Here is a 13128-nt window from a genome sequence, read left to right as displayed (position 1 = left end):
TGAGGATGAAGGCAGCTGCAGCCTACCCCATTTTGTACATCTTGCTCCAGGAACCAGATTTCCCTGAAGTCTCTGGCAAATTTCCAATGTGGCTTTCAGTTGGGCAAGGTGTAGGCTCATATTACTTAGGGAATGGGTCATAATCTGTACTGCTTTGTGCAAATACTGGCCAAAGACTGGGCTCCTTCATCAGGTTTTACTTAGTTCTTATTCAGGCGAAAGTCCCACTGACTCCAATATGCTTGCACCTGAGAAAGGGTTAAGTAAAGACATCAGAATTGACCTTAATAGTCAATGTCTTATGTTAATTCAAATTACTTGTGTAAGGTCATAGACTAGCAGATCCTACTGAAACAGTTAATAGCAGGCCCTATTTCTGGGGGTTTTATGCAAATCACACAGGCATTCGGATACCTTAGTGCTAACTGGAACAAAAAAAACCACTGCAAGGTAGTTGCAGGAGACTGGAAAGTCAGTCAGTTGTGTGCACCTGTTGGCATCAACAAAACACAAATAAGTTCCTAGTAACAGGAGAAGGTGGAGTTCCCCTTGGAGTCCTGTTTCAATGTGAATTGTTGGAGTACACAACCTTGCAGTGCACCTTTTCAGGGGCAGGCTGGACTTGAGGGTCCAAAGTGCTGAGACTGTGCCCTCTGCTCTCAAGGGACAGGTGGCTTCTCAAGCTTAAAATATATATATACGTACACACTTGCATGCACACAGATGCATCTGCTGGGCTGGCAGTGCTTGCGGCTGTCTCACACTGGGCTTCTAGCACAGACAGCTTCCGGACTTCGTTTCTTTTAAGGCTTTAGGAAGTGAGTTGTTTCCTTGTGAATCCCTCGTTGTACTGAGCCAGGCTGATCTGAACTACCCACTTTCACAATTATCACAACTCAGTGACTCTGGTTGAGTGCCACACGCGCGCGCGCGCACACACACGCACACACACACAGAAATTCCCGGCCTTGGCCACTCCTTCCTGCTCTCTCAGGCTGTTTGTTTCCCACTGCCTGTGCTGTGACTAAAGCCTGTCTGGTTGGCCTGCCCATCCTCCCACTTTCCCACACTGCTTAGCAATCATCAGGTTCTCACACTCGGCTCCCATGGGGCCGCGTCTGCTCGCAGGCAGGCATGTCCGCCTGGCCTAGAACTTCCCCTGAGTCTGGGAACTGGGCCTCACTTTCTCTCAGCTTAGCACAGAGCTGACACTTTTCTTTTTTGTCCCTCCCAATGAAAAAGCAAGAGAGAAACAAATGCAGCAACAGCAGCAACAGCTCAATCTGAAGCCTTCGGGCCCTTTAGGAATGTCTCCAACTCCGGGATTGGCCAATCCGGGGCTGGGGTGGAGGGGGAAAAATACACTTCTGCTTCTGTTTGGGGAAACACAAGAGCTTTGAGGAAGGGGAGGACTATGGGATGTGCAGAGTGTGCTGTTCACTCCGGAGTAGGATCTGCTTTCTTAGTCAGGTGGGCTAGGAAAGCAGGTGGCAATGCAGAGAAAATGCTGGCTTCCAGGCCTCTCATAAGCGCTTTAAGGTCAGAAATGCAATACTCTTCCTGATTTCAAAGTGTTTTCAGTTCTAGGGAACAGCCCAAATGCTGTAGCTCATCTGTTTTCTAAAGCTAGATATTAAAATAAGAGGCCCAAATCACTGAGCAAAGAATTCCTACGTAGTAGCTGAAGTCAGCTGCTCTGATAATCAGGCCAGTTACCAGGACATCCCCATACAGACGTAGATGTCTAAGCAAAGACATCAGAGTCCATTTCTCTGTGAGTCCATTTGTAATTTATTGCTGCTTGTAGGGCATTTCTGGGCCTGGTGCTATTAATCCTGCAATGACACCTCCACAGTTGTGCCAGTGTTCCCAGCTGTGGGTTGCTTCTAAGAAGGTGTCACTCAGTGGGAGACCAGGGCTATTGCAGTTATCCTAATGGCAGGAGTAAGCAGAATTGGAGGGGGGTCTGCATTTGCTAATGGGCAGGTGGCTGGTGCCTCCACCTGCTGAGAGTGTAACAAAGCTGCCACAGGCTCTGGCAGTTAGCTTAGGAGGTGTCTAGGCTGTTCAGGTATCAAATCTAAGGCCCCTTGGGCTTGGGCCCTTTACTCAGGGCACTATTCCAAACTGTATTTAGACTGCGAGGTGCTGCTGTCACGCGCCTGCCCAGTGAGATAAACTGTTTGAGTAGGGATGCTGTGGTTACTCGAGCAGCCTAGCAGGTTATACGAGCAGCCCAATCAGTGTGTCCCAGGCTCGGTATTTTCAGACACATGGCCTGATGAAGCCATGTGTGAATCAGTAACTTCATAAAACATGCTAATTTTACTGTTAGCGGTAGTGCCTCTAGCCTTGGGTAAGTCGTATGACTTCGGGCCTTACGCACAACAAATAGATACTATGCTGCCTTCTTGCTCTCCTGAGATCAGAAACTGTTCCCTCCTGATACATTTTTGGGGTTCAAAAAATGGGGGGGAAGGGGAAAGCATGCTGGCCAGCTGTGGAAGAAGAGCATGCTGCCCCCACTCTTCTATAAGAAGGCTGTCCTACAGGGTAGATCTGCATGGACCTGTGCCTCACACTCTGTCGCTGTTTCCTAACAGGAGTGCAGTGTCTTTTTGTGTGGTGTCTGGCCATCAGACCATCCTTTGACCAGAAAAGTTCAACCTCTTCTCAGGTTCCCCATGTAGATAGCAAGCCCAAACACTTTGTATGTGCAGCTTTCCACTGTGTGTGGGACTCAGCCCTCTGTGAGTGAATGACAGGGAAAGGGACAAACCAAAGGCATAAGACCCAAGCGAGTGTATAAGGCCAAGAGGAGTAGGTGGTTCCCCATGCAGGTAGGAAACACTCTGGGTTCTCTACCAGCTGTTTGCTATGAGCTGGCTGAGCTGGGGAAGAAGGGGGTGAGCAGCAAACCCACGTGGTAAATCCAAGTCCTACATCCCATATAGCAAGTGAACCCTTTCTGAGCTCCCTTTCATTTCTGTCTATGGCCAGGCCCAGAACTAAAAGCACAAGTGCAAAGGCTAGGGACAGAAATTACACATAAACCAGTATAAGTAATTGGAAACTGGTTCAAATCTGTAACATAACAGAAGTTCAGCGCACATAAACCACTTGTAATATGGCCCAATCCAGCTCAAGATAAACCTATATCAGTGCAGTGTCAGACTTGACTGATTTAGGTCAAATCAGTTTATTCAACTTGTGCCCTAGATCCCCTCCAGATTCAAGTTAACTCACAGTTCCCCAGCATCTATCTGCCCTGCAACCCCCTCCCCCCACCCTCTTGCAGGGTAGGCAGGCCAGCATCAGTGGGAATTGGATGTCTAGATCCCCCTGGAAAATGTCAGCCTGAAGGTACTTATATGGATTCAGTCTCTGAGTGCATACAGGGAAAGATTGCAGCCTCATGGCTTCCTGGTAGCACCTGGACCAAAGGAAGCACTACACGCAAAATCGTACACTAAGGCTTCACCCACGAAGCAACTAAAACCTGCATAGAGTGCTGTGGGCGTTTGTGGTTCTCTAGCAGTCTTTCCTGGTAGCAGCCAGTCCTACATTGCAATGGGGAACTGAGTTTCCAGCTGGCGGATGGTACTGCTGGAGCAAACCTATTGCAAAGAGTTCTTTGAACTGCACTTCCCTTTTGTTTCAGCAAGTCTTAATTTCAAGGTGCTGTTCTTTTCAGGCATTGGTCTCAGTGTTACTGCCTCTGGCCAAGGCACAACACAGAGCTATGTCAGAGGCAAAATTACAGCAGCAAGTAAATCCCCAGTTGATTTCTGAGATCCCCAAATCAGGGGCTGAGTTCTGAGCATTTGTTATAACTCTACTTTCTGCTTGCTTTTGTGACACAAAGACCAAAGCTGCCAGTGTGCCCGGAATGACCTCTGGTGCCCTACAAACCTAACCCCTTCTCAGAAAAGACAAAAATCCCATTGCCTTATATCTCCATCTGTTTAGAGAACAGTTTAACCTAACAAGATTAGCATGTGAGGTCGTCTCTTCTTCTTTTACTTTCTTTTTCCTGCCATTTGCAAAGAAAACAGCATTGGATTTTGGACAATGAGTTGAAAAACCCTCATTTGTAAGTAGCACAGCCCGTGGAAACTGTTTTGTTCAGGAGTTATCCTGGGAAGGGCTCACGGCTCCTATGTTAATGCAAACAGGAATCAGCAGAGGGGTTTAAGTGCTGATAGGAATAGTGGTGTTTTAGCTTCTACCCCTGGAATTGTATCAAACACAGCATCTACCTTTAGAGTCATCAAAGCATGTCATGTAGGGCAACTGTCACTGCTTGTAAGGTGAGATGTTTGCCTAAAAAAGATTGTGTTACCACCCAAAATGGCCTATGGTCTAGTACAGTAGTTCTCAACCTTTCTAGACTCCAAGGACCCCTTCTTGGACTCAAGGCAGCTGTTGAGAAATGCCAGCTCTTAGCTTTCACTCATTTCTTGACTATGAAAAAATAATAGACCAAGTCTTCTGCTGCAGAGGTCTCAGAAAAGCCCCAACAGGTCAAAATGTTGTTGATGCTGTGGATTCCTCTTTGAAATCTCTGGGATTTATCTTGTGACTCATGTGTAGATGCTTGCACGCTTGATAGTGCTAATATTTTGCAACAGCCTTAAAAGGATCTCATGGCACCCCTGGGTGCTTCAGCATGCTCACTGGTCTAGTGGTTAGATGAAAGGAGAATCAGGATACCTGGGTTATGTTCCCAGCTCTGACCCCATGAGGCAAGTCAGGGCAAAATTTGCAGTTGCTGTGGCCTTAAATATCCATATTTTGATACTTCTGTAAAAAATGGCCTGATTTTTATAGATGCTCAAATGAAGCTATTAGGAGCTGGATTATCCTGAGCCCTAAAAAAGCAAAAACGAGATTGAGAGCTGGACTGACCTGTGTGTGTGCGTGCAGGCTCACTTAAACACACCGTTAGGCCCAGTGACCAGCCACTTTGATTTCAAACCCTTCTTCTTGGCTTTATTGCTGCAGGTTAGCTCTGTCAGCAAAGGTATAGGGCTGAAGAGGCCCCAGGGAATTGCTGTAGAAAGGTAAAGGGTTTTATTTCATTCTTTGGGGCTGTGTCTCCTCCCCCACCCACCCTTTTTTGCTACATTGTACTGAGCTTGAATCAGACCTTCACAAAAGGGATTAGAGGATCCTCACTGATAAATAGTGAAGCAGGTTGGAACCGTGGGAACCAGTCATGGCGCACAGTGTAAAAGGACATTCTTCCTCCAGAGGGCCAGGCTGTCCCAAAAGTCCAGCCTAACCCCAGGTCACCCGGGGGACCCCAGCCCCTGAGAAGATTTGTTCGGACACTGGCTTTTGTTGTGCAGAGTTCCGTGTCAGCCCAGCGTGTATCTTGATCCCTATTGAGAGTGGGGGAAAGCTCTATTGTTAGACATGAAAGGGCTCCCCTTTCAATCCCTTTCTCTCAGGTCCTCTTGGCTACGTCATGAGGATACGTGGGAACCGGGCTCCCAGAATGCAGCACGCATTCCTACAGGGGCTGCGAGCCCGTGTGGGCGACCATTGCCGGGATTCCTGCAGGCGCGAGCTGACATTCCCCTTGGTTGTGGGACCTGGTTGCTGCAGGAGGCAAATGTGCTGACAGACCTTGTGCTTCATCAGTTCCACATGAGGCTGGAGTGTTTGTTGATTTAAGATCTGTACACAGAGTAGCCTCTTGGGCTTTAGCCAGTAGCCTGTTGAGACAGAGGCCTGGTTTACTACTGCCTGGGAGGAGATTATTGGTGCTCAGGAAATTCTAGAAAGCGATGCAGGTGGTTTCACTTTTTGGCCAGCAGCTGGGATAGGAAGATCTCTGGCTGGAGATGGGCACATTTGGGATTCAAGTCAGCATCGAGGATCTCCTAATGCCAAGCTCCCGTTTGTGTGATGTGCTAGTCCTCTCTCCTCTGGCTTATCATGCACTGGGCAGTAATAATCAGGGGTAGGAAAGGAGGAGGAGCAATCCTGGAGCAGGGAAGGAGGAACTGCTGGGGGCCAAGTGATGCCTTTTTGCTTCAAATACAGGGAACTTCTCTGAAACATTTCCTCCTCTTACAACCAGACCCTGGTACTGGTGCGATGAGAGGGATCAACTCTGATTCCATCCACAAAGTTTCTCTTTGACTTTCTGGTCAAGCAGCTGGCAGGCATGGTCTCAGAAGGGAAATGCTCCGTTTTCAGTCCTGGCATCTGTGTAGGTGAAGGTGAGACAAGTGTCCAGGAAACGACACAGCTCAGGTCTGGATCTCAGCATCATTAACATCCTGGTTCTTGTTTGGCCCATTTTAGGGATAAGGACAAAACAGGAAATTTTCACCATAGCAAGGAGTTGTCCTTGACATGCAAAATAAAAACCTTGCAAGTCAGCAAGAAGTTAAATCCAATTCACCTGCTTGGCATCTGGCTGGGACACTTGCTGAAATCCAGCAAAGCAGTGAAGTGTGTGAGTTGCAGAGGCAGGACCCTGCCACCAAGCATAGCGTGTTTTACCCTACCTGCTGACTGCAAAAATCCTGTGGGTGACCTGGCAGGGGAGAGCCCATGATCACCAAGGTAGTTTTCCCAGGCTGAAGCCCATCCCTTGCACTCTAGGCAGGCTGACCCCTGGAAGTTTCTCCAAGTGTGGGAAACTTGACTGCACAATTTTGTGGAAGTAGGAGCTGTTTTTTTTGCTTTTCCCCTAACTTGCTCCTTGGCCTTTTGGCTAGAAGCAAGCAAGATGAGGGGGCATCTGAACCCCAGAGTCTCTGGACCCTGGGCTTGCATGTAGGATGCTTGCCACAGATTTGGGGAGTATCCAAAGCCTCAGACTGATGGGTCTGGGAAGGAGGATACTTGGCTGGTGGTAGAGCCACACAGACTTGAACAATTGAGCTCTGCTCAGTTGAAATTTTGAACTTGACTCTTGGAATTTGCCCAAGTGAATTTGGAGCTGATTTGGCCCTAGAAATGAAATATATTTAAAAAAAAAAAAAAGAAAAGAAAAAACATTCCAAAGACTGTAAGGTGAAGGGCTGCTAATAATAGAGGGATGCGTGCATATTTTCTTTCTTAATAATGTCCTTTTCATTACCGCCTTTCATCGAAAAGGATACAAAGCAGTTTTCAGTTGTGTGGGAAGGGAGAAGTGGAACACAGCCAAAGTTAGCGACTTAGAGCAACATTACAGAAGCGTTTAGGGCAGTGAGCGAAGAACACTGTGTCCATATGAAGCAATGGGGGAAATTTAATGAGGCAGAAGATATTTGGGCACCAAGATGAGCTACTTGGTCAGGACCTCAGGTTTTCTTGTCTTGGAGAGCTGGTGACTCTTAGATGGTAGCTCCTAGTGCTCACTCCTGGTGTTACAGTTTTTGAACTGGCTCATTCTTTCCCAAAGGCTCCAAGAACTGAAGGAGAAGTTGGTTTCATGGCATCTTATTCTTTGGGTAAGGCTGATGTCTGTCAGTGACAAGTGACTCCAGAGCCTTGTCCACTCCCGTGCAATGAAAGCGCTCACAAACCTCTCAGTAAGCCGTACAAAAGTGTGACCCAAGGGCTTTGGAGCTTTGGCTTCCGACAGTGAGACAATGTGCAGGAGTGACAAACACATTTCTGTTGCCCATCCTTTGTGATTCTCCACATCAGATATTTCAGGAATGAAAAACAAAAGTCTCAGATGAGAGTCAGGATTACCCCAGGGGAGCAAGGCAGCTTGGAACAGCACTGGGACAGCAGGGAGTACAGCTGTCATTGAGACTCTGCGCGCTCCTTCACTGCAGCGTGGCCTGCTAAGGAGACATGTTACTCTCCCTGGGAAATGTGTGTGGGCAGCAGCATAAATATTCTTAGAGGCCACTTGGGAGTCTAGGAGCTGGAGAGGCAGCTTAGCTCCATTAAGGCTGGGCAACAGCCAGTTCTTTAAAATTGGTGTGAAGGACGTGGGACAGGCTCCCAAGGAGCAGGATTTCAGTTCACACTTCTCAGTCCTCACTGGTGGGCAGAACAAGAGAGTCACTACCTGTCTGGATTAGGGCGATTCCCAAAGTGCTGACTCAGGGCTTCTCTGGGGGATGACATGTTGCCTGAAGTGGGCTGTGGAAGGGGATGCAGGGAGGCTGGCACTCCCAAGCTGCACGCAACCACTAGGCACTCGAGAGGGATGGTGGAGATCAAGGTGATGAGTCAGGGCTTGGGGGACACAGGTGGTTCTTAGGGAGCTCCTGGGCCACGAGAGCAGAGGGGGCATGTGAATTGCATGTTTTTCTTGCTTGACTCGCTAAGAGCAAATGGGTAGGGCAGACAGAAAACTGAGCTGGTGGCCAAAGCGCTGGGGCAGCACAAACTAAGCCGATCTTGCCACAATCTCCGAGTAGCCCTGGATGCCAGTTCCTTGTTGTGGTCATTGTATACTGAGGGAAAGTAAAAAACCAAAAGTGAATATGGGTAAAGAATGTGAGGGTGCTTTGCAAGAGCCCACAGGAAAGAGCTTGGGTTGGAAATAGCACTCCAGAGGCCTGACAGAGAGACAGAGAGAGCACCAAACTGGGCAGGTACCCCCATGAGTATGCACTACTGCATCACCTCTTTACTCCTGGAGTAATTGGGCGATGGGGGAGAGGGGACCACAAAGTAGCTAGGTGGTAATCCACCAAAGAGCAAGCACATGGAGTAGATGAAGTGCTGGAGAATGAGCTGCCTGAGACACAACACTATATTTTAGTTCAATTTCCCTCCCTTGGGAGGTGGGATGCTACATATTGTGCACACAGATGCTTCAGTCTGGCTTCCATAATCTGCCTTTCATAGAGTACAGTGGAAAAAAACCAGCCTGGAGGTGATGGGGCATAATTTACCTTGGCTAAGGCTGCATCTGGTAGGAGAGCTATATAAGTGCATGTACACACCATGAAGGTGTTTCAGAGCATTGTTACTCTTTGGGTGTCCAGAAGAAGAGGGGTTTCTCTTAGGCCATCAATGAGGGCCGAGGCCATCACTGGTGGGTATGGTCAGGATTTCCACTGTTTCCTCAGGTAATTTCCCCCTGCCTGCCCATATCCTCTCTGTCCTGCCAAAGCTGAGTAAGTCCACATGAGCATCAGTACCAGGCAGTCATGTTGGGGAAAGGGCACTGCATACCTGATGTCAGACAGCTCTGCTGGGAGGACCCCCCTCCAGCTCCCAGGGCCTTCACGCATTATACTTTGCCCAGATTACCCCAGCCACTGACACACCACAGCCTGCAACATCCTCCCATCTTTGGTAGCTGCCCTGCCCCTGCCTCAGCTGACCCGTAGATTAGTTGGGCAGTATCACGCTTTAGGATTAACTGCCCCATCCTTATCACTGACCTCTCTTCTTCCTCCCTCAGCCCCTGCAGATCTGTTGAGAAGGATCCAGCAGCAAGGGAAATGCTAACTCCCTCCCTCACCATGTGACCAGGGTGTTTACTTTCTGTTTGATTTTCTATAGAAAATAAATAGCTCTGGATCAGGACTTTTTTCCCAGGCTATCAGAGCCACCAAATTAGTCCTGCCTAATCGAATACAGCTGCTTCCTGTTCACTCAATAGCAGGCCTAACGCTGCACCGTCCTCCTGGAACGTTTATTTAAATAGGTAAGATCCGGATTTCCGGAGTGAGACAAACGGCACTGATCCTCCTTAACTGTTTCAGCCCTGATCTGGCTGTATCTGAACCTCGCCATTCCCAGGCCTCCCATCCTGTTCTTTTAAGGCTTTCCTGGTGATGAGTTCATCACGGTACTAATGACAAGACAAGGAATGACAGAAATCTTAAACTCTTGAAGAAACATCCATGAAGGTAAATACCTGTGTGGGCTGTTTCATCCCTTGCTATGAAATTCCCTTCTGTACAAGATCCCTGTTATGTTTCCGAGGCTTAAAGACTGAACCAGTTCCTGTCAGGTGGGCAAAGTTTTCAGATGCTCGTAAGATGTTTAGCAATCCCACTTTTGAAGAGACATGAACACTTAGGAGCTTAAATCTCCTTGCGAGCCAGTGTAGTTTATGTTCCTAAGTGACCTGCTTGTATTTGAAAATATCCTCCAGTTCTGTCTTACAGTAGCTCTTTGTCAAATGATTCTAGACATGGATTTTATTGTCATTATCTTTTTAGATAAATCACTCTTTGCTTTGCCACAAAATATCCTCCCCACATACCTGCCTAACTCATTCTGCCTCCCTTCAAAAACAAATCAGTAGGGTGCTTGGCTGGGTGAATCTGTCCCAGTCCTTCAGGGAAATATTCTGAATAAATTCTCCTGGCTGGAGTCTTGTGGGAACATGGTGTGTTTTTCAAGACGGTTTGACCTTTTAGGCTAGGACTAACTTTCCTAAAGACCCCCTTAAAGACACTTCTGGGAGGTGTTTAGTAGGATCGTAGGAAAGTAGGCCTGGAAGGGACCTCACAAAGTCATCCAGTTCAACTCCCTGGTTGAGGTAGGATCAGCATTGACTAAACCATCCCAACCAGGGGTGCCTATACATGAGTGTGGAGGCTGCTCCAACATGTATCTTGTGTATCTGCATCTTGTGTATCAGTGTACCTGCACTTAAAAATGGCAGCAGGAGCACTTGAACTAAAGCTCATCAAACGACCTTTAGTTCAAGCACCCCTGCCGCCATTTTTAACCATGAGGACACTGATACACGAGATGCAGCAGCACTTTAATTAGAGCCGCTCTCAGAGCCACTCTAATTAAAGTGCCACCCCTGCCACCCCTGGAGCACATGTAAAAGTGCCCCAAGTGTCTAACCTGCTCTTGAATTTAAGTATCCCCTGTTCCTGTGCTTGAACACCTTCATTGTCAGAAAGTTACTCGTACATCTCCAATCAAAATTTCCCCTGCTGATGCTTCTTGGTTTGGGCCATTTCACAACTTTGCTCCCATTAGAAACACACATCTATTTATCCCACATATGCGTGCACTCTCCCCACCTTTTATGCACCTAGCTTTTGCATACACCCTTTGCCCTTTCTCTTACTTGTGCGCGCGTGCGCGCACACACACACACACAGATGTCTGTATCGAAGAGATGTGCAGAGTTTTCACACTAGAGCTAGGGCACTTCTGCCATTCCTGACAGCCAGAAGAATGACCGTTTAATAGTGTTGCATTCATAATCTGCAGTGCTGGGGATAAACAACGGAAATCGGTTTCAGATAAAGGCAGAAGCAGGAGCCAAACTGGAAATGGATTGAAGAAGTGCAAGCATCCCAAGTGACCCCTGCGAGAGGGGGAACTCCCTGCCTGCTTTGTTTTCTGAGTCACTTCAGCCTCGAGAATGTTCCTTGAGCCCCGCGTGGCTCAGCAGTAGCCAGAGGCAGGTTCCTTCCCTTCCCAAACCACCACAACTACATAGCTATCCCAGTCTCTCCCTCTATTCCCACTTCATCCCAGTTAATTTCTCTAGCGCAGCTCTCACTCATCCAGCCCCCTTCCCATAGCTTTGAGCCTCTTGAGCCTCTTCATTCAGTTCAGTAACAAAATTCCTTAACTAATGCAATGGTTCTCACCTTTTTGTACCAGGACCCATTTGTAAACATCCACAGCCACTCCTGACCCAGTGCCCCTCACTCCCAACCCACTGCCCTCAGGCCCCAGCTCTCAGGGGGTGGGGCAGGGGAGCCCCAAGAAGCCCCTCACAGGCCAGACCTCTGCCAGCCTGCAAGGGAAAACCTGCAGTTTTCCATGTTTTTCTCCTTTAAAGGAGAATCCATTTCTGAAGTTTGTTCATGGCCCTTTCATATGTTCTTGCAAACCACTTCTGAGTTATGACCCACAGATTGAGAAACTCTGATCTAATGCATGCCTTTGTGGTTTGCATGTGCACATTGGGGTGGAGGGTGGAGCATGGTAGAATATAGCCAAATAACCTAGAGGAGCAAACTCGTTTTTTCTGCTTATACCTACTCCAGCGTGACTGTCACCAACAGCAAGTGTGTTATCCCAGCTGCTGGCATCCCAGTTGATGTGCCAGTGGAACCTCTCTGACCAGTGGTCATTAGAGCACCAGAGTCTGCTGATGCCCCAGTTACAAGAGCCCTTCTGTCAATACTTCCCTCGGAGGAACTGAACACATGGGAGCCACCGTGCAAACTGGTAAAACTAGAGTCTACTTCAGTGAGTCAGTGGCCGAGATAGGAAGAGAACGCAGGAGTCCTAGGAATTTAGAGAGAAAATAAGGATGCAGAAGGCCCAAGTAAGGAGAATAAATAGAAGAGACATGGAACTTGGGAAAGGGAACTGGTATGAGGGGACGAGAAACATCAGTTCAGCAAGGAACAGAAAATATTGAAGAGGAGAACTAGAGGGAAGAAGGAATTGTAGAGAAAAACATTCCCCTGCCATAGCGCCTGCTTGAAAGCTGTAGCTGAAGTTTGCCGAAGTGGCAAGTGACTTTGTGTGCTCTTCTAGGGGTGCCTTGAAGGGGCCTGGTATTCTGAATATGGGCTGTCAAAACTTTTTTGAAAATCAGGTCCTTTTAAGGTACCTCCGGCTGGGTGCACACAGTCATAAGTCACTATGGAAAAGCAGCCTATGGACCAGCCCCTCCCTTGCCATAACTCAGAATCAGTGGAGGAGCTGCATCTGTCTTCTCCATCTGAGGGTCTGTCCCTGTGCATCACCCTTGCCAGTACAGGTACAAAGTAAAACTCATGGTGGAAAAAAAATCAGTTCCAGTCATGAATATCCTTCTGTGGTCATGCTTTAAGATACGAATGAGGACACTTCTACCTTGGATTTTTCATTTGAAATGACTAGATTTAACAAGATCAAGCAGACAGGTGGATTTCATGGACCACCCCCCCCCACACACACACACACACATGTACGTATACCCTTCCTCCCCACAACCCTGCAATTTCTAGCACTGTCACAGACAGGTTTACAGATAATCATGACCAAACAGCCTCATTGGCCGTGTCCAGATGACTGCAGCCATGCCATATGTGGCACCACAGCTGCCAGCCAGGCTCCAAGCAGCAGGATTGCTGCTGCTGCAGCCCTGGGAGGCCCCCAGAACCCCAGGTAAGGCTGCACGGGCCAGCCCAGTGCTAGCACCAGCCTCCCCTACCCCACCCAGGGTAACCTGCTGTG

The 13128-nt window shown here is 48.2% G+C and overlaps 1 protein-coding gene and 1 non-coding gene across 11 annotated transcripts in view; both read left to right on the top strand.

Annotated features, from left to right (window-relative positions):
* EXD3 (exonuclease 3'-5' domain containing 3) overlaps window positions 1–13128 on the top strand; it is a 446340-nt gene that overhangs the window by 343424 nt on the left and 89788 nt on the right. The gene's annotated exons all lie outside the window — the stretch shown is intronic.
* On the top strand, window positions 6543–6709 carry LOC149855529 (U1 spliceosomal RNA). Its single transcript, XR_016438598.1, has one exon. It is a non-coding gene; the product is annotated as a U1 spliceosomal RNA (small nuclear RNA).

The sequence above is a fragment of the Crocodylus siamensis genome, chromosome 11, assembly GCF_052110815.1.
Source record: "Crocodylus siamensis isolate JL-2025a chromosome 11, ASM5211081v1, whole genome shotgun sequence".
Lineage (NCBI taxonomy): Eukaryota > Metazoa > Chordata > Crocodylia > Crocodylidae > Crocodylus > Crocodylus siamensis.
Note: the sequence above shows the minus strand (reverse complement) of the source record. Positions and strands in the feature narration are given on the sequence as shown.